We start from the raw sequence: 24,683 nt of genomic DNA, 5'->3' as shown, positions 1-24,683 counted from the left end.
TTGCAGCAAGTCCAGGAAGCCCAGAGAGTTCCAAAGAAGTTGCACCCAAAGAGAAACACACCAAGGAAAATCGTCATTAAGTTACCCAAGATTAAAGATAAAGAGAGAATCTTAAAAGCAGCAAGAAAAAGGAGACAGTTACCTAAAAAAGGAGTTCTCATAAGACTGTCAGCTGATTTCTCAAAAGAAATCTTACAGGCAAGAAGGGGCTGGAAAGAAGTATTCCAAGTCATGACAGGCAAGGACCTACATCCCAGATTACTCTATCCAGCAAAGCTCTCATCTAGAATGGAAGGGCAGATAAAGTGCTTCCCAGATAAGGTCAAGTTAAAGGAGTTCATTATCACCAAGCCCTTATTATATGAAATGTTAAAGGGACTTATCTAAGAAAAAGAAGGTCAAAAATACAAACAGTAAAATGACAACAAACTCATGACTATCAACAACCAAACCTAAACCTAAATACAAACCAAAACAAACTAAGCAAACAAGTAGAACAGGAACAGAATCACAGAATGGAGATCATATGGAGGGTTATCAGCAGGAGAGTGGGATGGGGAGAGAGGGGGGAAAGGTACAAGGAATAAGTAGCATAAAAGGTAGGTACAAAATAGACAGGAAGGTTAAGAATAGTAGAGGAAATGTAGAAGCCAAAGAACTTATATGTACGACTCATGGACATGAATGAAGGGTGGGGGAAAATGGGGTTGGGAGGGAGTATACAGGTTGGAGGGGAATAAAATGGGGAATAGGGGATAACTGTAATAGTATAATCAATAAAATATATTTTTAAAATGCCAAACATAAATAAATATGATTCACCTATAACTTTGAATATTGCCTATATCATACAATAAAATATAAGATAACAGTTAAAGGCCTGAACTTTGGATTCTCACAGCCCTGAAATTGATTTCCAGTCCTGCTACTTAGAAACTGTTTGACCGTGGGCAAATTCTTGATCTCTCTTGGATTGTTATATGCAAAACAGGGATGATAGTACATACCTCACTGTGTTCTTATAATGATTAAATGAGATAACATATAAAGCCACCAGTCTTGTGCTCAGTAAGTGATTTATTTAAAAAGGGGGAAATAAATGAGTCTTAGCACTCATTTTTCAACTCCCTCACGCTAATTATACAACACATCACATGACCAAGAACATACACTGAAGAAATAGCTGGCTAGGATTATTGCTGCAATCTATCGCAGATAGGACCAAGTTAGCCAACCCCACCTCCGGAAAGCCTTCCTAACAACCTGTCTGGGGTTCCTCCAAATTTAAAACTGATGCTTAGTTCTCGCTTCAGTGAATGAGAGTGTTCCATGACTTTGAGAATTCATCAATTCTACTCTCAAGTGTTTTCAAGTTAAAAGTAAGCAAGTTCCAGGTCCCAGAAATGGAACCAGCCACAGTTGTTGATGCCCATGCTACCTCCAAACAACCATAATTAAAAAAAAAAAAAAAGGAATTTTAACCAGAGAAAATCTGTTGTTGGTATGTCAATGTAGCAGAACAATTTTGAGTCAATATGGATCACAGATGCAACCTTAGATATATATATTATTCCTCTTATTTAAATCCCTTAAAAAGTAACTTTTTATGGAGGGAGAAACTTGCAGTACTGAAAGAGGTCACTTGCTGTGACATGCACAAGTACGGTGGGGTGTCAGGCAACCAGATTTCTCATGGCAAGGCTTTTCCTGGTGCTTTCTAAACTGCCTTGCTGAGAATTCCCTCAGTCTTCCCAACAAAATAAAGGAGGATCGTAATACATCAGGATCACGAGAATTAATAAAATGCTACATTTGACTTTTTGATTACTTGATTATTTGACTCCTGAGAGGCAAAGCAGGCTAGAAATGCATATTATTAGTAACACTGACCTGAGAAAAGATGGAACAAACCACACAGTCTTAGTTAGAATGTGGGAATGACGTTTTGCCTCAGATGGTTATATACCCATATGAAGGTTAATTGTTCTAACAGTAGTTACAACCACCAGGGAAAACAGAATTGAATGGTGGGCGTTTTGATAACTTTTGTGTGGGACAGAGCGCTGCAGCCTCTTCTAAAGAAGCTGCCAGTCATTCTGAGAGTGAGGCAGCTGGGATGCACAGCCTTATCTCTCAGGACACACCAACCATCAAGATAATCAGAGGGTCATTTCTGTTTATAGCTGAGTGCTTGTGAAGTTGACAAATAGGTTGTGTGTGAGCTGCTTGTGTGAATGAGGAGACAGGACAGTGCAGTCGTTAAGAGCAGAGCAACCCTTCCCAAGAGACCGATTATGATACAAGGCCATTATCAGCCCAATGATTCTCACGCATACAATAAAATTTACCACTTCGTTAACACACTGAGATTTTATGAAATCCTAACCGAGTAGTGAGGAGAGAAGATTTCCTTTTGTTTTCCTCTTGGACCTGCCATCTTTACAACATACCTGTTTCTGCCTGCTGTGCCACCAGGGCCATGAGAACACCTTGCAAACGCTCATCCACTCCTCTTTGGAGATGGAAGCAGTTGCTATGTCCATGCAGAATACGCAGAAACTGTGTGGGAAGAGCACTTGGAGAAAACAGATTTTTACCTTCTTTGCTGCAGACTAAAGTAATTATAGTTAAAATCTGTATAGCATTTTTGAATTTTCAAAGCATTTTCTTAAACATTATTTCATCAGATCTTCAAAGTTTTCTCTTTTGTGTAACCTGTGCGAACTTACTTAACTCTCAGAAGTGTAATTCTCTCATCTGTAAAAAAGGAAACATACCATGTACTTTACAAAATTGTGAGGATGAAAACAAAGAGTGTGTATAAAGCATACAGCACTATGCCTGGGATGAAGGATCAGTGAATGCTAGTGCTCAGCACTTTGCCACGCCGGCCTTTGCCATCAGGTCACTCAGCTCGTGAGGACCAGATCCGGGTCCAGAGCCCAGGTCTTCTGACTGTCCTGTTGTGCAAAGGACAGCAAGAGGAATGGGAAAGTGCCCTTCTTTACCCTGGCCTTGTGTGTGTGCTTGATCTCATTCCCATACCTCATTGCACTGAACTAGTCAAACTGTAATGAGCACTGACACAATTTAAAGGAAGACTCATTTCAGTCCATCTTTTTTTATCTCAACCCCCCATAGCTTTTCTTTAAATTTCCTTTTCTCTGGTTTTGTGTCTGAAACATTATATGAAATAAAAAGTAGTTCCACATTAAACTCTCAAGTAGAGAGAAATTCTCTTTAAAGCATTCACATAAACTAAGGGACTAGGAAATAGCCAACTCCATAACTGACACTAGAACAAATCACAGTAAAACAACAATTACGATTATCGACTGAATTTTATTCTTAACGCCAGCTATGTCACTATGTACAAAGTGCAAAACCTTCATCTGTTGATATCTAAGAATAAAATCCATAAAATTGTCTATAATCCATACTTCTCAGGTTTGCCTCTCCATAATAGATCAAACAAGAATAACTGGATTTCTGCCTGACTAGTGGGGAGAGAAAACTGTTTCATTTTGGATCAGAGTCTTCCTAATTGATTGGATTACACTTTCTTTCTCTTACCTATCACCATGCAGCAATTGCATCTGGGTTTTATTTGATTCAAAGTATTGAAATGTTATCCTACAATTTTTAGTAGAAATGTACCAGAGTTAAAGTTTGATTCTAATTCTAGATTTAAGGCTTACCCTTCCCATTTCATCTTCTTCCAAAGTTCTCTGTTCGACATCATTTTAAATGGGATAATATCCTCTCAGTTGTTAGTGGCAGTTTTCCTTTCTAATAAACATGATTAATAGTAACTACTCTTGTATTTTAGAGCTCAGAAAATGTTTTCACATACATCATCTCATTTGATCTTTACAATTCTGTTTAAGTAAACAGTGCAAATATTATTTTTACAAAGAAGAAAGCTGAGATTCAGAGAGGCTAAGTAACTAGCCTAGATTTCCCAGCCGGACAGACCTAGAACTGACACTACTGCATTACATCACATCATTTCATGGTAATAAAAGTCTTTGGCAGCGTACTCTGGGGCAAGACATCCTGTGTTATCTGCTCGTGAATGTTAGTAACACACAAAAAAAGTGCTTTAGCATGCACAAAAATGTTTACATGCCACTTGGGTGATGAAAAGATGGCACAGACTATTATCTTGCATGTGCATTTGTGTGATTTGTATATTAGTATTGTAGTATATGCTATGAACATCCTTGAGATTTTCTTTAGTGATGGCTGCCATTACATTTTTAATGAAAATAACTTTTTCTTCTGATTTTAAACATGATACACATTCTTTCCTCATTCTAACAGTACAAAAAAAATGAAGTGTATTATACAGTGGAACCTTGGTTCTCAAACTTACTTCATTCTAAAAGGCTATTTGAGAAGCAATTTGTTCAACAGCCAAATCTCCTTTGTCTGTCCCCTGAGAGACCTGACCGATCATACAGGTATCAGCATGAAAGAGTCATAGGGTAGGGACCCGAGGTTTTGTTTGACAACCAAGACATCATTTCCATGAATAACTTGGTCAAGAACCAAATTGTTTGAGATGGGAGATGTTCGAGAACTGAGGTCCCAGCTCCTAGAGTAAATCTCTTCTCCTTTTAGAGTCTCTCAGAGTTCACACACGCACACAGACGCACACATCTTGGAAGGAGGGGTGGGGGAGAGAAAAAGATTTATAGAAATAGCATTATTTAAAAAGTTACCTGGCATTTTTTATTCAACATCTTAAACATTTGTCCATGTCAATAATGAGATCTGCTTCACCAGTTTTAACTGTTGAGAGCATACAATGCATAGATGCACCACTTTTTTCCAACTAACCCTTTACTGATAAACTTTTAAGCTATTTTCATTTTTATTTTGCTCTTATAAACTGCACTAAGATGAAAATGTAGGGCACATTCCTGAAACTATTACGGGATCAGAGGGTATTCCAACTTAAAATTAGGGTGCGTGCTGCCACAGCCCCTCCAGACACACCCCAAGTGCGTTTATATTGACAGTGAGTGAAGGCAAATGTCTCCACACTCACCGTGATATCAGGTTTTGCCAAAAAATTGTTCTCTTTTCCAATCAGAATAATGAAAAATATCTCATTTTCATTTGCATAATTTTGATAACTAATGATTGCAAACATACTTTATATGTTTTGGGCCTATTTGATTTCATTTGATTTCCTTTACATGTGCTTTATCTTTTTTTAGGTACATTCATCTTTATTAACTTAAACATTTTATAATAGAAAAATCAACCCTTTTCTTTTACATGTTACAGATGTCTCATCTTCATAGATGTCTGGAGAGATGTCTATTCAGATAATGTGTCTTTAACCTTGTTTAAGATGGTTTTTACTTCCTAGAATTTACTTTTCACTTTATGTGATCAAATTTGAGCCTATTCTTTTGTTTCATGCTAAGAAGGCCTTCACCACCTCCACAATAAAAACAGTCATCCAACTTTTTCTCTGTAGGAGCTGTATGATCTCCTTTTGGCACTTTGCTTCTTTAACAATCTGGAATTTATTATTGTTATTAACAATAGAATCAACTTTATTATTATTTTTTGCAGAGTTGCTAACTTTAAAAATGTTGCCAGCCCTGGCTGGTGTGGCTCAGTGGGTTGAGTGCTGGCCTGCAAACAGAAAGCTCACTGGTTCAATTCCCAGTTGGGGCACATGCCTGGCTTGTGGGCCAGGTCCCCAGATGAGGGTGTGTAAGAGGCAACTGATGGATGTTTCTCTCCTTCTCTTTCTCCCTACTCTTCCCTTTCTCTAAAAAATAAATAAAGTCTTTTAAAAAATAAAAAGTTGCCATAAATCCATTTATTAAATATGCTGCCTTCATCACATACTAAATTCTCATTTATTCTGATATCTACTTCTAGATTGTCTCTTCTAAACCACTGATCTGTCTATACCTACATCAATATCACACTACTGTAATTTCTATAGTAGTTTATAATATATTGACTATTTGGTAGTCAGGTTCCCTTACCATTACTTTTTTTCCCACACATATTTTGTTGATTTATTTTTAGTAAGCAAGCATTATATCTAGTAGCACCCTAATAGCCAAAGAGTTTCATTTAATAAAATAAAGTGACTCTCTTTACAAATTGGTCAGTTCTTATCCATCATAGGTTATTTTCATGGAAAAATTTTTTTGTGAAGTGGAATTAAATTATTTTGTTGAATATTTCCACTGATCAATTCAGATAATTTCTTTTATTGTTCATGGACTAAGTGAGATCTTATCATCCTGAGATTACCTGGCCTAAAACATTTATTTACATATAAAAATAAAATTAACTCTTATTAAGTTATCAAATTTCTTCATTATCTTTTATAGAATAAAATTATAATATTTAAAATTTTGAAATTTTTTATTTATTTTTATTTTTTTAACTTTTGATTTTTATTGTTGTTCAAGTACAGTTTTCTGCCTTTTCCCCACTCTTCCCCATCCCAACCTTCCCCACCTGCCTCTCCTGTTTCTACCCCACCTTGTGTTGTCCATGTGTCTTTTATAGTTGTTCCCTTATCATTTTTTTACATAAGTTTCCATAACTAGTTCATTTTGTCAACTCACATTGATTTCATTGAATTTCTGAATTGCTAGGGAGAATTAGTTTCCACAATACTGAATCTAGAAAACACTTAATAATTTATCAGTAGAGAGGGTCTATATAGTTTACAGTCCTCTATCCTTATATAATACTATATATAGTCATAGGTAGTTACATGGAAGAATCAAGAAGACATCATAGTTTTTTAACATCAAGTGTCAGGGATTCTGAGTCTGGTAAGATGGAATAGTCATACTTATTCCTATTCCTCCCTCTAACTACAACAAAGTCCTGGACATTGTATTTAAAGCCGACATAAGAAGGCTCTGAAAGGTGAAGAGAAAGCAGGCTTTCACAGCGTGTCAGTTCTTGGATTTTCTTTTGTGTCCTATATCCCAGGCTTGGAGCTGAAGAAGCTGGCAACCTGGAAATGCCAACAGGTGCAAACAAAGAAGCCCCAACAAAAGCTTTCTCTCTAGCCAGAGTACCAGAAATGCAGCAACTTAGTAAGACAGAAAACTTTTAGACAATCGCTGCTGTGCTCCAGCCAATGACACAGAAAATACTGTGGCCCCACCTCCACTGATGCCAACAAAGGTCCCACCAGAAACCTAGACTCCACTCTCAGTAAACTTGAAAGCTGTGTCCCCATGCTCTCCCCACGGTGATTTCAGAGGAGGCTTCATGGAGGATCAGGACTTCTACCACTACCCAGCAGCATAGAGGCTGCTTCACGACAGTGCCCACGGAGACCACGCAATGGGCCCAAACTTCCACTCCAGCCAGCGATAGCAAGGAGCACCCCCTCAGGGTGTCAGTGGGGAACCTGGACTTCTACATTCTCCTGGTGGGAATAGGGCAGTACCCTTTCCCACCTTCCACTGATAGAGCAGTATCAGAGAAAGCCAGCTTAAACAAGTGCTTTAAATAAGTTCCTAGGTCTCATAACATAGTACAAAAATGTCCCAGTTTCAATTCTAAAAAAAATCACTCATCATACCAAGACCTCAAAATGAATGCAAAAAAAAAAATACAGTACATGCCAGTACTAATATGATAGACATAATAGAATTATTCACAAGTATTTTAAAGCAACCATGATAAAAATTCTTTAATGAGCAATTATGAACATGTTGGAAACAAAAGATAAAATAGCCTCAGCAAAAAAAGAGAAGATATAAGAAGAACCAAATGGAAATTTTAGTTTCATCTTTTTTTTATTGTTGTTCAAGTACAGTTGTCTCCATTTGCCCCCCACCCCAGCCATCCCCACTTCCCACCCTCAATCCTACCCCCTTTGGTTTTGTCCACGTGTCCTTTATAGTTGTTCCTGACAACCTATCCCCCTTCCCCGCCCCATTATCCTGTCCCACCTCCCCTCTGGTTATTGTCAGTTTGTTCTTAATTTCAATATCTCTGGTTATAATTTGCTTGCTTGTTAGTTTTGTCTTTTTTCTTGAGTATAATGGATACAACATTACATTAGTCTCAGGCACACAACATAACAATGGGTATTTGTACATATTATGAAACAATCACCACAATAAGTCTAGTTAACATCCATCACCACACATAGTTGTTTTTTTTCTTGTGATAAGAACTTTTGAGGTCTACCAAACGGGAATTTTAGTACTGAAAAAACAATAACTGAAATAAAAAGCTCAGTGGGTAGGCTCAACAAAAAATAGAGGAGACATAGGAAAGAAAGAGTGAACTGGAATAGAGCAGTAGGAATTACCCAAGAAGAGAGAGTAAACACACTGCAAAAAAAGTTACAGGACAAAAATATAGTACTCTTCCATATGTGAAAAAGAAAATATATAAATATGAGTATATATATACACACACATGCATATTTGTAAATAAACTCTTAAAAAGTGGTGTAAAAAGTTGTACATGTTACATCTACAAAAAGAATTGAGAGTGAAAGTTGATAAAGAGGAATTTTATCTCTTGTTCTGTATTCTTCTGCATTATCAGTTACACTATCATATTCATGTGACTTGCATAATATAAAATAGCCCTATGTAAAAGAAAGATTGCCTATTTTGCTGTGGCTGGTGTTGCTCAGTGGATTGAGTGCCAGCCTACGAACTAAATGGTCTCTCAATCCCCAGCGAATGGGTTCCCCAGGGAATGGGTTCAATCCCCAGTCAGGGCACATGCCTGGGTTATGGCCCAGGACCCCAGTTGGGGGCATGTGAGAGGCAACACACATTGATGTTTCTCTCCCTCTCTTTCTCCCTCCTTTCCTCTTTCTCTAAAAATAAATAAAATCTTTTTTAAAAACAGATTGCCTTTTTTGTTTATTCTAAGATCTTTTATGTCCCACCATAGAATTGTATAGTTTTCTCTCTACAAGTATGAAAAACACTGCTAGACTTTCCCTGAGTATCTTTTTTTGTTATTCTTGCTCTTGTGAAGGAGATTTTTTCCCATTGTATTTTCTCACTTGTTATTGTTGGAATACAAGAAAGCCATTGATTTTAATAAATATACTTTGTTCAGATGACTAAAACTTTCTTATCATTTCTAATAGTTTTTTTAGTTGATTTACTTGGTTGTTCCATATATAATCATATCTGTAAACAATAGTATTTTCTCCTCCTTTTCAATATTTTTTGTATTTTGTCCTCTTAGTTTTTTATTTTTATTTTAAAATATATTTTATTGATTATGCTATTACGGTTGTCCCATTTTCTCCCCTTCACTCCCCTCCACCCTGCACACCCCCTCCCACCCACATTCTCCCCTTTAGTTCATGTCCATGTGTCATACTTATAAGTTCTTTAGCTTCTACATTCCCCCCCGCGCCGTCTATTTTCTACCTACCATCTATGCTATTTATTCTCTGTACCTTTTCCCCCTCTCTCCCCCTCCCACTTCCCTGTTGCTAACCCTCCCTGTGATCTCTATTTCTGTGGTTCTGTTCCTGTTCTAGTTGTTTGCTTACTTTGTTTTTGTTTTAGATGTGGTTGTTAATCATTGTGAGTTTGCTGTCATTTTATTGTACATGCTTTTTATCTTCTTTTTCTTAGATAAGTCCCTTTAACATTTCATATAATAAGGGCTTGGTGATGATGAACTCCTTTAACTTGACCTTATCTGGGAAGCACTTTACTGCCCTTCCATTCTAAATGAAAGCTTTGCTGGGTAGAGTAATCTTGGATGTAGGTCCTTGCCTTTCATGGCTTGGAATACTTCTTCCCAGCCCCTTCTTGCCTGTAAGGTCTCTTTTGAGAAATCAGCTGACAGTCTGATGGGAACTCCTTTGTAAGGAACTGTCTCTTTATCTCTTGCTGCTTCTAGGATTCTCTCCTTCATTTTAATCTTGGGTAATGTAATTCTGATGTGCCTTGGTATGTTCCTCCTTGAGTCCAACTTCTTTGGGACTCTCTGAGCCTCCTGGACTTCCTGGAAATCTATTTCCTTTGCTGGATTGGGGAAGTTCTCCTTTATTATTTGTTCAAATAACTTTCCACTTGTTGTTCTTCCTCTTCCCCTTCTGGTACCCCTATAATTTGGATGTTGAAATGTATAAAGATGTCCTGGAGGTTCCTAAGCCTCTCCTCATTCTTTTGAATTGTTGTTTCTTCATTCTTTTCTATTTGGTTGTTTCTTTCTTCCTTCTGGTCCACTCCATTGATTTGAGTCCCAGTTTACTTCCTATCACTATTGATTCCCTGTACATTTTCCTTTATTTCCCTTAGCATAGCCTTCATTTTTTCATCTAATTTGTGACCAAATTCAACTAATTCTGTGAGCATCCTGATCACCAGTACTTTGAACTGTGCATCTGATAGGTTGGCTATCTCTTTGTCACTTAGTTGTCTTTGTTCTGGAGCTTTGATATGTTCTTTCATTTGGGTCATTTTTTTTTGTCTTGATGCACCTGTTATGTAGTGAGGGGCAGAAGCTTAGGTATTCACCAGGACAGGGCAACCCACATTGCTGGGTTATGACACTCTTTGTGGGGGAGGAGTATGAGAGGGAACAGTGGTGCTTGCTCTGCTCTCTTTCAGATTTCAGTCACTTCCCCCATTTCCTCCAAGCAAAGTAGGACCTTCTGGTGCTGATTCCCATGTGGGTGGGTTTGTGTACATCCTGGGACCCTGTGGGTCTCTCCAAGGAACTCTCCTGTGAGGCTGGGAGTTTCTTCTGGCACCTCAACCCCTACAGGTGTTTTCAATCAGTGTTTTGAGCCTTTATTTCCCCAAGCTGGCACCCTGTGTTGCACAGTCTGTCTTGCTCCCCAGTTTTGCCTGGTTTATCTGTGCGCAAATGTGGGACCACCTGGTCCACCAGCTGCCTCGCATGTCGTGCCCCTGCACAATCCACCACCTCGCTAGGTTCGCCCACTGCCACCCCATGCCTGGGGTCTGCCAGCCACCACTTTTTTTGCTGAGACCCCTCTCAGCCACCTGACTCTGCCCCTCCTACCAATCTAGATGAATGTGTTTATTTTAACTCCTTGGTTGTCAGACTTCCATACAATTCAATTTTCTGTCAGTACTGGTTGTTGTTTTGTTTGTTTGTTTGTTTCTAAATTGTTGTTGTCCTTATTTTGGTTGTGCAAGGAGGCACAATGTGTCTACCTATGCCTCCATCTTGGCCAGAAGTTCCTTGTTCTCTTGTTTAATATATCACTTTCCACTCATAGAATGGTGTGAACCAAGGATAGTCTTTTCATAATATTAATAGAAACCCCTTTAGTGCCTTACTCTGAACTGATCATTCATCCATTTATTCATTTTGCTTACTAACTGGTGATCAAGCATATGGGATTGTGCTAAAGTCTAGAGATTTGCTGACAGGCAAAATCAAACATGATCCCTGCTGTCATAGAGCCTTTAGTCTGAGGGAAGTTAGACATTATCAAGTAATCAAGCTCATCAATGCCTAATTACAAGTTGCGATAACTGCTAGGAAGATAAGTAACTTGATTCTATGAGAACAGGTAATAGAGCAATATGAAGGAAGAAGAGTTATTCTTCTGTTGTGCAATAACCAGAGAAGAATTCCATTAAGCTCATTTTAAGTCTACAACCTTTTCTCCTAAGGGAATAGAAAGGGAAGGACTCACAGATGATTTCCTTACCCAAATTCTTGTGACTTTGCAGTGGTATAAACACCACTTGCTCTGTAATTTTGAGTCAAGATATACTATTTCAAATTGACTCATAAAAGCTACTACTTACAGAGTGCCTAATTCTGTGCTATTTTGCATCTCATCAACTTCCCAACCCATTTTACACAAGGAACTATTGTCCCTACTTACATTTAAGAGTAGTTCAGATGGGCAGGCTGGCCAAAGTTTTGGGACACAGATGATCATCTGGTGACCCTGATTGCTATTGATTGTTGGCTCTTACCGTAAAACAGGAAGTCTGGTGAGAATAAGCAGTGACTCACACTTTTGATTTCACTAGACTGTATACTCCTAGAGTTCAGAATTAAATATTAATTGTATTTATATTCCCAGCACCCAACACAAGGCCAAGCATATAGGAAGTATTCAATATGTTTATTGAATTTTGAATGACTGAATTATTCCAGGATTGCAATGCTTGCATAGATCATGAGTCTCAATAGTCTTCACATTCCAATGTTGTCTAAATTTTAATGTACTGAATTAGATTTTTATTAAGTTGTATGGTTGGGAATATTTTCACACTTGAAATGACACTTTACACATTAAATTCTAGTCTAGTTTTAAAGTATTGTGACATTGCTCAATTAAAATGCAACAAAAATTAAGTATGAAAATTCTAAAGTAAAATTTAAAGTATGTTTATGTAGATAAAAAGTAACCCTTGACAGTTAGAATAAGGACATATGAGAAGACCCCAGTGAAGCTGGGGACATTGACCCTCTAAACTCTGCTAAGTTTCTTTGCCAGTGGAAACAGCCCTTCCATCCCCATCTGAGGAGGTTACTCCTGCTTTGCCTGAATAATTTGTAATGGTCTTCCCTGAAGTAGTTGCCCTGCAAGATACCTCTGAGTCTCCTTGGGAGCTACCCCTGCCCCCACATAGGTTCTAGATCTAGATTCAAATCCCAGAAGGCCCTAAAGGGTGAGGTACAAAGGATGACCAAGGAAGAAGTATGCTACACACCAAAAAAGCTGCATAGGCCTGGCCATGTGGCTTATGGTTGGAGCATCAACCCATACACCAAAAGGTTTCAGGTTTGATCCCTGGTCAGGGCACATACTAGGTTGTGGGTTAAGTCCCCAATCAGGGTGCATATGGGAGGCAGCCCATTGATGTTTCTCTCTCTGTCTCTCTCTCTCCCCCCCCTCTCTAAAATCAATAAATATATCCCCATATGAGTATTATAAAAGAACTGCATGATTTTTCTTATTTATACAGACAGAAATATGGAAAAGACATGTGGGGAATAAATATTAAGGGTATAGAATAATGGTAGAAGGGATATAAAATCAGATCAGGTCAAATGTAATGATATGGGCCACCAAACAGATATTCCAGATTCAATATTTTAGCTCAGAGTATTAAAATGGCTATAACAGTTTATTTGGTAGGCTGGCTGAAACATAGACAAATAGCTCATACTAAATGAAGAAATTCCAGAATTGCCCTGATATACTACAAAGGAAGATATCTGAAAGCTTAAGGAGTTTGGAAGGTTAGAGCTGATTTACCATGTAAAAACTGCTCACTCACTCCAGGAGGATCTAGAGGACACACCTTTCGCCATATTTGTGAGAAATAAATTTGTGAGGAGAGCCCCAGCATCTTTAAAGTGTTCTAACTAGAATAATAAAACAGAGCCATCATCCCTCAATCAGTTCTCATACTTCAGCTAGTTTATAGAACCCATTCAATTAAGGGGAGGATCAGTTCCTTGAGGAAGAACTCTGGTATACTAAAATTTATACTATCCATCTTTCTCTAAGCCTTCCCCAAAGGAAAATAATCAAACATTTCCAGAATTACTGTACAGAACTTTGAAATGACAATAATTTCAGGAGACCCAAAATCACTGAAATCTATCAATTATCAAGAATTCACAAGGTCAATACTACATAACAGATATCAGCAAGATATGTCCATTTGTTCAATCAATGAAACCACAATTGAAACATCAACTACAATCCAAGTCGCCAGTTGGTTAAGTTTATGATAATCCACTGTCTTTCTCCAAGATTCACCTGTTTTCTGCCATCAAGTTACCACACAACCTGAGTTTCTCATCATGAATTGGGTGATATCTGACCTACCAACCAATAAAGTAGAATTGCTGCATCCTCTATTTTTTTAAGAATAGTTTTAGCCAATATCATACTCAACAGGCAAACACTAAAAGCTTTCCCACTAAGATCAGGAACAAGACAAGGATGTCTGCTTTCACCATTTCTGTACAACATAGTATTAGAAGACCTAGCCACAGCCATCAGACAAGAAAAATAAATAAAAGGCATCCAAATTGGAAAGGAGGAAGCAAAACTGGCATTGTGTGCAGATGACATGGTAGTGTACATAAAAAATCCTATAGACTCCACCAAAAAACTACTCAACCCAATAAGTGAATTTGGCAAAACAAATTCACTTGGCAGGATACAATTTCAATATTCAGAAATTTAAGGCATTTTTGTATACAAACAATGAAATGTCAGAAACAGAAATCAAGAAAAAAATTCCATTTGATATAGTGATAAGAAAAATAAAGTACCTAGGAATAAACCTAACCAAGGAGGTAAAACACCTATACTCAAAAGACTGCACAACACTGAAGGAAGAAATCAAGGGAGATACAAATAAATGGAAGCACATACTATGTTCTTGGATTGGAAGAATTAACATCATCAAACTGTCCATACTACCCAAAGTAGTTTATAGATTCAAAGCAATCCCTATCAAAATACCAATGACGTATTTCACAGATATAGAAAAACATTTCAAAAATTTATATGGAACCATAAATAACCCCAAATAGCCCCAGAAATTCTGAGAAAGAACAAAGTAGGATGGATCATAATACCTGACATCAAACTATATTACAAGGCCACAGTAATCAAAACAGTCTGGTACTGACATAAGAACAGACACAAAGATCAATAGAACAGAATAGAGAGCACAGAAATAAACCTAAGTCTCTATGGTCAGTTAACATTCAACAAGGGGGCAGAAGCATCAGATGGAGTGAAAATAGCCTCTTCAACAAATGGTATTGGGAAAGCTGGATAGCTACATGCAAAAAAATGAAACTTGAGCACCAACTTACACCATACACAAAAATAAGTTCAAGATGGGTAAAAGACTTAAATATAAGTCACAACACTATAAAAGTCCTAGAGGAGAACATAGGCAGAAAAGTTTCAGATACTCCATGCAGCAATATTTTCACTGATATGTCCCCTAGAGAAAGGAACATAAAGGAAAGAATAAACAAATGGGACTATATCAAAATAAAAAGCTTCTACATGGCTAAAGAAAATAGTAGTAAAATGAAAAGGGAACCAACTGTATGGGAAAATATATTTGCCAATGAACCTCAGACAAGGGTTTGATCTCCAAAATATATAAAGAACTCACATGACTCCACTCCAGGAAGAAGAACCCAATTAAAAAATGGGCAAAGGACTTGAGCAAACTTCTCCAAGGAGGCCATAAAGAGGGCCCAGAGACATATGAAAGGGTACTCAACATCACTAGCCATCAGAGTGACACAAATTCAAACCACAATGAGATACCACCTCACACCAGTCAGAATAGCCATCATAAACAAATCAACAAGAAACAAGTGCTGGAGAGGCTGTAAACAAAAGAGAACACTTGTGCACTGTTGGTGGGAATCCAGACTGGTGCAGCCACTGTGGAAAACACTATGGAATTCCCTTACAAAACTAAAAATGGAACTGTCTTTTCACCCAGCAATACCATTGCTGGGATTATACCCTAAGAATCCTGAAATGCCAGTTCAGAAGAACCTATGCACCCCAATATTCATAACAGCACAATTTACAATAGCCAACTGCTGGAAGCAACCTAAATGCCCACCAGAAATGAGTGGATCAAAAAACTATGGTACATTTACACAGTGGAATACTATGTAGGAGAAAGAAAGGAGGAGCTCCTACCCTTTGCAACATAATGAATGGATCTGGAGAACATTATGCTAAGTGAAACAAGCCAGGTGGTAAGAGACAAACACCATATGATCTCACCTCTAAGTGGAACCTAATCAACAAAACAAATAAGCAAGCAAAATAGAACCAGAAACATTGAAATCAAGAACAAACTGACAGTAACCAGAGGTGGGATGGAGAGGGATAATGGGGGGAAAGAGGGAAGGTCCATCAAGGAATATGTATAAAGGACATATGGACAAAGCCAAAGGGGGTAGATCCAAGGGTGGGAGTCAGGGACGTGTGGAGCAGGGGGCTGTGGTGGGGTGACAATGGAGACAACTGTATTTGAACAACAATAAAAAAATAAACCCCAAAGATTTCACCAAGAAACTACTAGAACTGATAAATGACTTCATCAAAGTAGCAGAACACAAAATTAATATCCAAATATCAGTTGCATTTTATATGCTAATTACAGACTAACAGAAAGGGAAATTTTAAAAAAGTCCCACTTAGAATTGCTTCAAAACTGTAACCAAGGATGTAAAAAACCTGCACTTGGAAAATTATAAGACAATAAAGAAATTGAAGAAGATACACATAAGTAGAAGCACATATAGTGTTCATGGATAGGAAGAATTAACATCATTAAACTGCCCATTCTACCCAATGCAACCTATAGATTCAACACAATTCCTATCAAGATTCCAATGATGTATTTCACAGAACTAGCACAAATATTTCAAAAATATATATGGAGCCACAAAGATCCCACATAGCAACAGTGAACCTGAGGAAGAACAACAAAGTTGGAAGACATAGCTTATTGCAATATTTTATCAGGTATATCTCCCCAGGCAAGGGAAACCAAGAAAAAATGAACAAATGGGGCTACATCAAACTAAAAGGTTTTTGCACAGCAAAAGAAAACATCAACAAAATAAAAAGACAACCCACAGAATGGGAGGACATATTTGCTGATATACCTGATAAAGGATTAATATCAAAAATTTATAAAGTACTTACAAAAGTCAATACCAAAAAAACAAACAACTAAGAATATAAAGGAGAAACCACATTGAGACTGGTAGGAGAGGCAGAGACATGGGACAGGCCTGTCCCGCACTCATGTGAGGTGGATAAATATCAGGAGGGATATCTCATCTGCGGAGGTCTCCCTTGAGGAGCAAGGGGATCCCAACCTCACACCAGGCTCCCAAGCCCAGGGTTTCTGCAGCAGCAAAGCTACTGGTTTTCATAGCCAGCACCACCCTAAAAGAACAGCCTCAACAAACTAGGGTAGCAGATGGAGGCAGCCCTAGGGTAGTACACTCATTCTTCAGTTGAAGACTCCTATTGTTCAGCAATTGTTAATGAATATACAGGTTTTAATTTACTGTTTGCTGAGCCTTATAGATTCCCAGCACCATGAAATGATTGATTTTGAAAATTTTGTAGTTTTTAAAGTCTTCACCCAATTGTATGTTTCATTTTAGAGAGAGGGAAAAGGAGAAAAAGAGGGAGGAAGGTGTGATGGGGGAGAGGGAGAGAGAGGGAGAGAGAGAGAGAGAGAAAGAGAGAGAGAGAGACATTGATCCATTGCTTTCCATACGCACCCTGAAAGGGGATTGAACCTGCAGCCTAAGTAGGTGCCGTAACCAGACTCAAACTCATAATCATTTTGCTGGATGGGACAATGCTTAAACCAACTGAGCCACCCAGACAGGGCTGAAAATTTTGTACAGTTTTATAGCTGTTTGCGGGAAAAAGATTTGTCAACCTTTCACTTCCTTATAGCCAGAAGTCTATCTTAATATAATTTTATGCCTGTCTGAACTTAACATAACTGTATAACTGTCTGAACTTTTCTGCCTTTGCAGGGCACTTTAATGATGCTTTTACAATCCTGTCTCTTCCTTTGATTCATTTACTATAACTATAAACTATAAACACTGGGTCTATTCTATTCTGTCATTTTTCATATTTTTGCTTCCAAATCTTTCAGGGGTGTACAATAATGTACAACTGAGATTTATTTGAAATAAAGACAAAGTGTAGGAGCCCTAGACATGTGGAATGGCTGCAGCTGTGCACTGAGCTGGACGGTGCACAGTGAATGAAGAGGAGCTGTTTGTAAACATTGATTTGAATGATGACAATATTTGCAGTGTTTGTAAACTGGGAACAAAGAAATACTCTCCTTCTGCTATGTTTGTTTAGAGCTAAGTATTGAAAGAGTATCAAAATCTAATCCCTTGCATACCACATTGTTATGGGGCCATAAAGACTGCTTTGAAAAATACCATTTGATTGCAAACTAAGATTGTCCTTGATCTAAGTTTTCAAAAAGTGGTTATTATGAAGATGTTAAAACCATTTTGAGTAAGAAGATAAACTGGATTGTACAGTATGCAGAAAATAAGGATGTGGATTCAGATTTTGAAGTTTTTTTTATTGATTGATTTGAGAAAAAGAGAGACATCAATTTGTTGTCCCACTTATTTATACATTCATTGGTTGATTCTTGTATGTGTCCTGACCAGGGATTGAACCTGCAACCCTGGCATATTGGGAGGATGCTCTAACCAACTGAAGGCCAGGTTCTGAATGTTCTAACAATCCCCAGCATCACCTGTTTAATTTCAGACATAAGCCAGATGAAAAGTTATCCCCTCAATTTGATTCCCAAGTACCAAAGTATTCTGCAAAGTAGATGGATGGAAGTACAAGTGGCCTCTCAGACCCTATATAAAGAATCGGAGCCCTGGTAGGTGTATCTTAGTTGGTTGGAGCATCATCCTATGGACCAAAGAGTTATTGGTTCAATTCCCAGTCAGGGCATGTACCCAGACTGTGGGTTGGATCCCTGGTCAGGGCACATGTGAGAAGGCAGCCAATCGATGTTTCTGTCTCTCTCTTTCTCTCTCTCAGCAACAAAAAAATGTCCTCATGTGAGGATTTAAAAATATATATGGAACAGAGGGAAAATACAGACTTTGGGCATGCTATGCTACAAGATTCCGGTGCCACTTACTTTATGCCATGGTAGGGTATTGTGGCCTCATGGTCACAACCAGGCATAGAACAAAGAGGAGACAATCTCTAAACAGCAGGCAAATGCCTAGACCCAGCATCTACATTACAGCAGAGAGGAATTGAATTTGATGACTTTTGAGGATGTAAAGCCACTGCATGCAAAGCTCCAACAGCAAAGCAAGTAGTTTTTGAGAGTTAACACACCAAGTGCAAGAAAAAGAAAAACATTCTTTGGCCTCAGAGTTACATGTCCACCATGCTGCCATCAAACAGCTTCTCAAGAACTATTCCAAGTTACCATGTCTACAAGTGGGGCGAATGGGAATGAAGTCACTCCTGCCCATAGACAACTGAACTAAACTTACACTTACTTCCTATGCCCTGCCATTTACTGGTCTTCCAGGCATGCAAACGTTGAAGAAGTTGAAGAAAGTTATGGTCCACTTTTTAAGACATATTCAAAGTCATGAAAGGCAAGGACCTACATCCAAGATTACTCTCTATTCAGCAAAGCTATCATTTAGAATGGAAGGGCAGATAAAGTGCTTCTCAGATAAGGTCAAGTTAAAGGAGTTCATCATCACCAAGCCCTTGTTAAATGAAATGTGAAGGGACTTGTCTAAGAAAAAGAAGATCAAAAATATGAACAATAAAATGACAACAAAGTTACAACTATTAACAACCAAACCTTAAAAAAAAAAAAGCAAAAATGAGCTAAGCAAAAACTAGAGCTGGAATGGAATCACAGAAATGGAGACCACATGGAGGGTTATCATCGGGAGAATGGAAAGGGGAGAGAGGAGGGAAAAGTACAGGGAATAAGAAGCATAAATGGTAGGTAGAAAATAGACAGGCAGAGGTTAAGAATAGTATAGGAAATGGAAAAGCCAAGGGACTTATATGTATGACCCAAGGAACATGAACTAAAGGGAGGGAAATGAGGGTGGGAGGGGGTGTTCAGAGCAGAGGGAAATAAAGGGGGGAAATAGGACAACCGTAATAACATAGTTGGTAAAATGTATTTTTTTTAAAGAAAGTGATGGTCTACTTTTTTATAGATACTTTAAAATTTATTTTTAGAGACAGGGGAAGAGAGAAAGAGAAAGAGAGGAAGAGAAAGACAGATTGGTTGCCTCTTGTATGCCTAAATAGCATGGTCCATTTTTTTGTGGCCATTAAATTTGCAAAGGTTGCCATGGCTGGTGTGGCTCAGTGGATTGAGTGCCAGCCTGCAAACCAAACTGTTGCAGGTTCAATTCCCAGTCAGGGCACATGCCTGGGTTGCGGGCCCGGTCCCCAGTATAGGAGGCAACCGATCAATGTCTCCCTTGCACATAGATGTCTCTCTCCCTCTCTTTCTCCCTCCCTTCTACTCTCTCTAAAAATAAAATAAAATAAAATCTTTTTTAAAAAATCATAAAGCTGCAAGGCAGCATTCAACATCTTTGTCAAATAAAGTAGATCACTGCATTCTTATCTTCTAGGGTTATTCATTTTGGTTTATTTTGGGAATCTCTTTTCTCATAATTACTAAGTGGCCCTCTCTAAATTTTACCACATGTGACTATTTAAATATACTGTTAGAGTGTGATTTTATTAAACATAGTTTAATGTAATTCACCTTTCAAAACAATAGAATGTTAACAAACTCCTTAGATTAGTCTGAAATATTAAAGACAAAATTTAAGAGGGAAATGGAATTCATAATATCACCTCTTTTGAGTAATATTTTAAGAAAAAGTTTATATATAAAATGCCATTTTAGTTACTTTTCATTCTCTTTATAAATGTGTATTTGAATGGCTTTATATGTTTATACTTTCAAGTATGAATACGTTACCCATATTTCAGATCACTTTATTTTATTCTCTTAATACACTGTTTTTACAACTACTATCTTGTTTTTGAAAGACAAATGTATTTTGAAGTAGAATCTATCTAGTTGAATTGTTTGACTTCTAATAACTCTTATGAAAGAAGAATTAATAACTTTTTAAAAGCAAATATACAAGAAAATAAAATAAATTATTTTTTCTAAAAATAATGATTTCATGGAAATTAGCAGATATACTGTGTTGCATTTAAGTCATCAGTAAAGAAAGGAAGAAATTGAGGGCAATTTTCTACCCAGGAGTGAAGAAAATCTTCATACATTCATTTAGCAAGCTATTAAGTGTCTCCATATGTGCCAAAGTAACACTCAAGGCACTGTAAGAAGAAACAAGGGAGAGAGTAAACTAATATTTGTTGAGGGTCAACTTTGTTCCAGGCTCTAGCCTAGGAGCTTTACCTGCACTAGGTCATTTAACAATGTCAGTAATCCTAGGAGCTAAATTTTGTAACCTACGTTTTACAGAGTAAAAAGCTGAATCTCCTAAAAATCAAGTCAATTGCCCAAAGATAGCCAGTTAGTAAGTGAGAGAGCTCACACATAAAACCACCCTATCTGCCTGCATAGTCACACCTTCACTCTCCGGGCTGTCTTGGATTGTTTTGCTTTATGTTAGGAAAGAAGGACAATGAAATCAGTAATAAGAGTGTGGGTCATATGGGGTTTTCTCTGAGATTTAAACAAATCTCACTTGACTAGGAAGGCAAACAATACCAATTATATCTCAAAGAAGATTAAGTACAACTATCATTTTTAAATATTTTTGTCACTCTACTTTCTCAAATGTTTTGGGGAAAGAAATGTAGTTTGAAAAAAAAGAAAGAAATATAGTTTTTTGGTATTATTATTGCTTACTCTTTGGTTCTGTAAAGTCACTAACAGTTTAAAAAAAAAAGAAAGGTACTCACTGGGGCAGCACATTTGAGGTCTGTCCAGAAGGTATCCAGCCAAGCACTATGAAAAACAGAGACATTTATTGAAGAAGATACAAGATACAAGAAACATTGTATATAAGACAGTGATGCCTCAGTCTTCTTCACATTAGGCACCTTGGGACCTCACACAGTTCTTCTGATCACCATCAGCTGTCCCATCATATTTTCCTGAACCTCATCAATGATCTGAACTCTCCTCCCTTTCAAAAGTGATTTCAGTTTTGGGAAGGGCACCAAATCTGGGCTGTAGGAGACCTGAGTCACCTGGGTGATTTGATATTTCACAAAAAGACTCTGCACCAGACTTGATGCAAGGCACGTTGTCTTGATGCAGCTACCAGTCATCAGTTGCCCATAACTGTGGGTTTCTGAATCATCTGAATAGTTCCTGTGGAAGAATGGTCAAGCTTAACACAAAATTTGGTGCAGAATTGTTGCTCTATTTGCTCATTTTGAATTTGATGGCCACACACTACACATGCTCACTCAATGGCATCTACCACCCTCACTGACTAGTACAGTGAAGTCGTCATTGTTCACACATGTGCAGTCCAGTCCATTCTCCTTAGCTGCCATGTTACATTGATGTTGTGCAAACTGTTCTCATTATATTAACAATAGCTAGACTTTTTCCAGACAGACCTTGTAGGTTAAAACAAAAAGAGAAGGAAAAAATTTAGTAGACAATTTTTAAAACTTAAGTATAAAAAAAGGACTTTGTATGTTTATTTCTAAAACAATCCAGTGGAATAAAATTTAGAGAACTTTATCATGCTTCATAGCACTCTTTTTTATCATAGCACTTTATAGGAAAAGGAAATCTTTTGGGATACACGAAGTAGAATTTAGAAACTAGACCACATCAGTGGACTATATAAGAGAAAGAGGATAAGCTGACAACTGACCCAGGTCTCAAGAAGTCACCATTATTACTTGACTGGCAAGATGCCCTGTGATTCCTCTCAGTGTTCCTGCTACACTTATAATCTTCTACAGGAGGCAAAACTCCACACATAAAATTGGATAGTATGTCTCCCAGCTGGTGTGGCTCAGTTGGTTGGGAGTCATCTCGCAAAATGAAAGGTTGCTGGTTCAATTCCCTGTCAGGACACATGGCTAGGTTGCCAGTTGGGTCCCCACTTGGGGTGCATACTTGAGAAAACTGATCAATGTTTCTCTCTCATAGCGAAGTTTCTCTCCCTCTGTTTCTCCTTCCCTTCCCCTCTTTCTAAAATCAAAAAGAAATAAGAAAATTGGATAGTACACACATAACAATGTTAAAGTACTTAGGACATGCAAAGGCATGTATCTGAAGCCCATAAAAATAATGACGATGTAATAAACAATATTATTGCTATTCTTTCTATATATTATACTATTACTCTAGGAGGTGGTATTATGGGTTATTTCATTCTGCTTTTATACATTTTGCAAATTCTCTATAACAAGTACGGAATATGTGTTACATTTATAATGAAAACATTTTTAATCATGTAAAAAGGACACAAGGGAGATTCCATTAGAAATATAGTACAAGGCCCTGGCTGGTGTGGCTCAATGGATTGAGCGCCAACCTGTGAACCAAAAGGTGGCCAGTTCAATTCCCAGTCAGGGCATATGCCTGGGTTGTGGGCCAGGTCCCCAGTAGGGGCACACAAGAGGCAACCACACATTGATGTTTCTCTCCCTCTCTTTCTCCCTCTTTTCTTCTCTGTCTAAAAATAAATAAATAAAATCTTTTAAAGTTATTTTTTTAAAAAGAAATACAGTATAAGTATGAAGATAAAGAAAATTATCTATATGAAAAAGACAGAAGATCAGATGACTGCAGAGGGACAAAGTAGCTGAGATGTACAAAAAACAGAAAATAGTGGACTAATGAAGATTCTTTAACAGGGAGTATCATAATTATACTATAGGAAAGGTAGACAGACTCTTCTGATAGTGATGTGTGTGAGGGATTAGAATTAAGAGCAACAAAAAGCAAAAGGATTAGCCACAGGGCTTAATGTAATAAAACAGATATAAGAAAGACTAAGAATGAAAGTGACAGTTGAGAATTAAAAAGGCATAGAGGAAAAGAAAGAAAATAAACGTAGGACAGAGAAAGAATAACCAGAATTTGGTGCATGACTGAACATGGAATGTTAAGAAAAAGGATGAGTCAAAAACAATTACAGGACACCCTGACTGGCATGGCTGGGTGGGCTGGGCGTCATTCTGCAAACCAAAAGGTTCGATTCTCAGCAGGACATGTGCCTGGGTTGTGAGCCAGGCCTCTGGTTGCAGGCATGCAAGAGATAGCCCATCAGTGTTTCTTTCCCTCTCTTTCTCCCTTCCTTCTCCTTTCTCTAAAAATAAATAAATAAAATCTTACAAAAAACAAGTACAGGACCATAATCATAGGCAACCAGAATGGCGAGGCTAGAAATGCTCTCAGAATGTAAATAATAGAAAAAAACTCAGTTTTCCACAAACATTCTGGTGCTGGCATGATACACATACAAAGATACTACATGGACAGCTAATTATCTGCAGGTGTAGGACCACAAGGCACAAAACATGGTATTTGAAAATATGAGAATACATAAGACTTCCTAGAAATTAGCTGCATTGTGAGGAAGATGTCCGAGTCCTGGAGAACCACAGATACAGGTCAGGTAGCATAAGAACTAAAGACAAACATGAGCATCCAAATAATAGTGAAAACTCACAGCAACTTGACCATAATAACCAAAACTAGGAACAATCTAAATGTCCTTCACCTGCTGAGCAGTTCAACAACCTACGGTACATTCATACCAGAATATTACTCAGCAATAAAAAGGAACAAACCAGTGATCCATGCAACAGCCTGGAGAAATCTCAGAGACTTATGCTCAGTGACTAGAGCCAATCTAAAAAGGTTGACATTTACATGACATTCTCAAATGATAAAGTCATGGAGATGGGGAACACATTTGTGGTTACCGGAGGTTTTAAAAAGCGAAGGAAGTATAAATAACTATAAAGGGGCAACATGAGGGATCTTTGCAATGATGGACTAGTTCTACACCCTGATTGTGGTCTTGATGACCAAACCTTACACATCTGATAAAATTGCATAGAACTACACACACACACACGCACACACCAATGACTG

The 24,683-nt window shown here is 37.8% G+C and overlaps 1 pseudogene; it reads left to right on the top strand.

Annotated features, from left to right (window-relative positions):
* Window positions 1-19,069, top strand: part of LOC123825120 — a 72,107-nt pseudogene extending 53,038 nt beyond the window's left edge.
* The last annotated feature ends 5,614 nt before the right edge of the window (window positions 19,070-24,683 follow it).

This window comes from Phyllostomus hastatus, unplaced genomic scaffold (genome assembly GCF_019186645.2).
Source record: "Phyllostomus hastatus isolate PE091 unplaced genomic scaffold, TTU_PhHast_1.1 phas_contig_62, whole genome shotgun sequence".
NCBI lineage: Eukaryota > Metazoa > Chordata > Mammalia > Chiroptera > Phyllostomidae > Phyllostomus > Phyllostomus hastatus.
The sequence above is the reverse complement of the archived record's forward strand: the minus strand, read 5'-3'. Positions and strand labels throughout refer to the sequence as shown.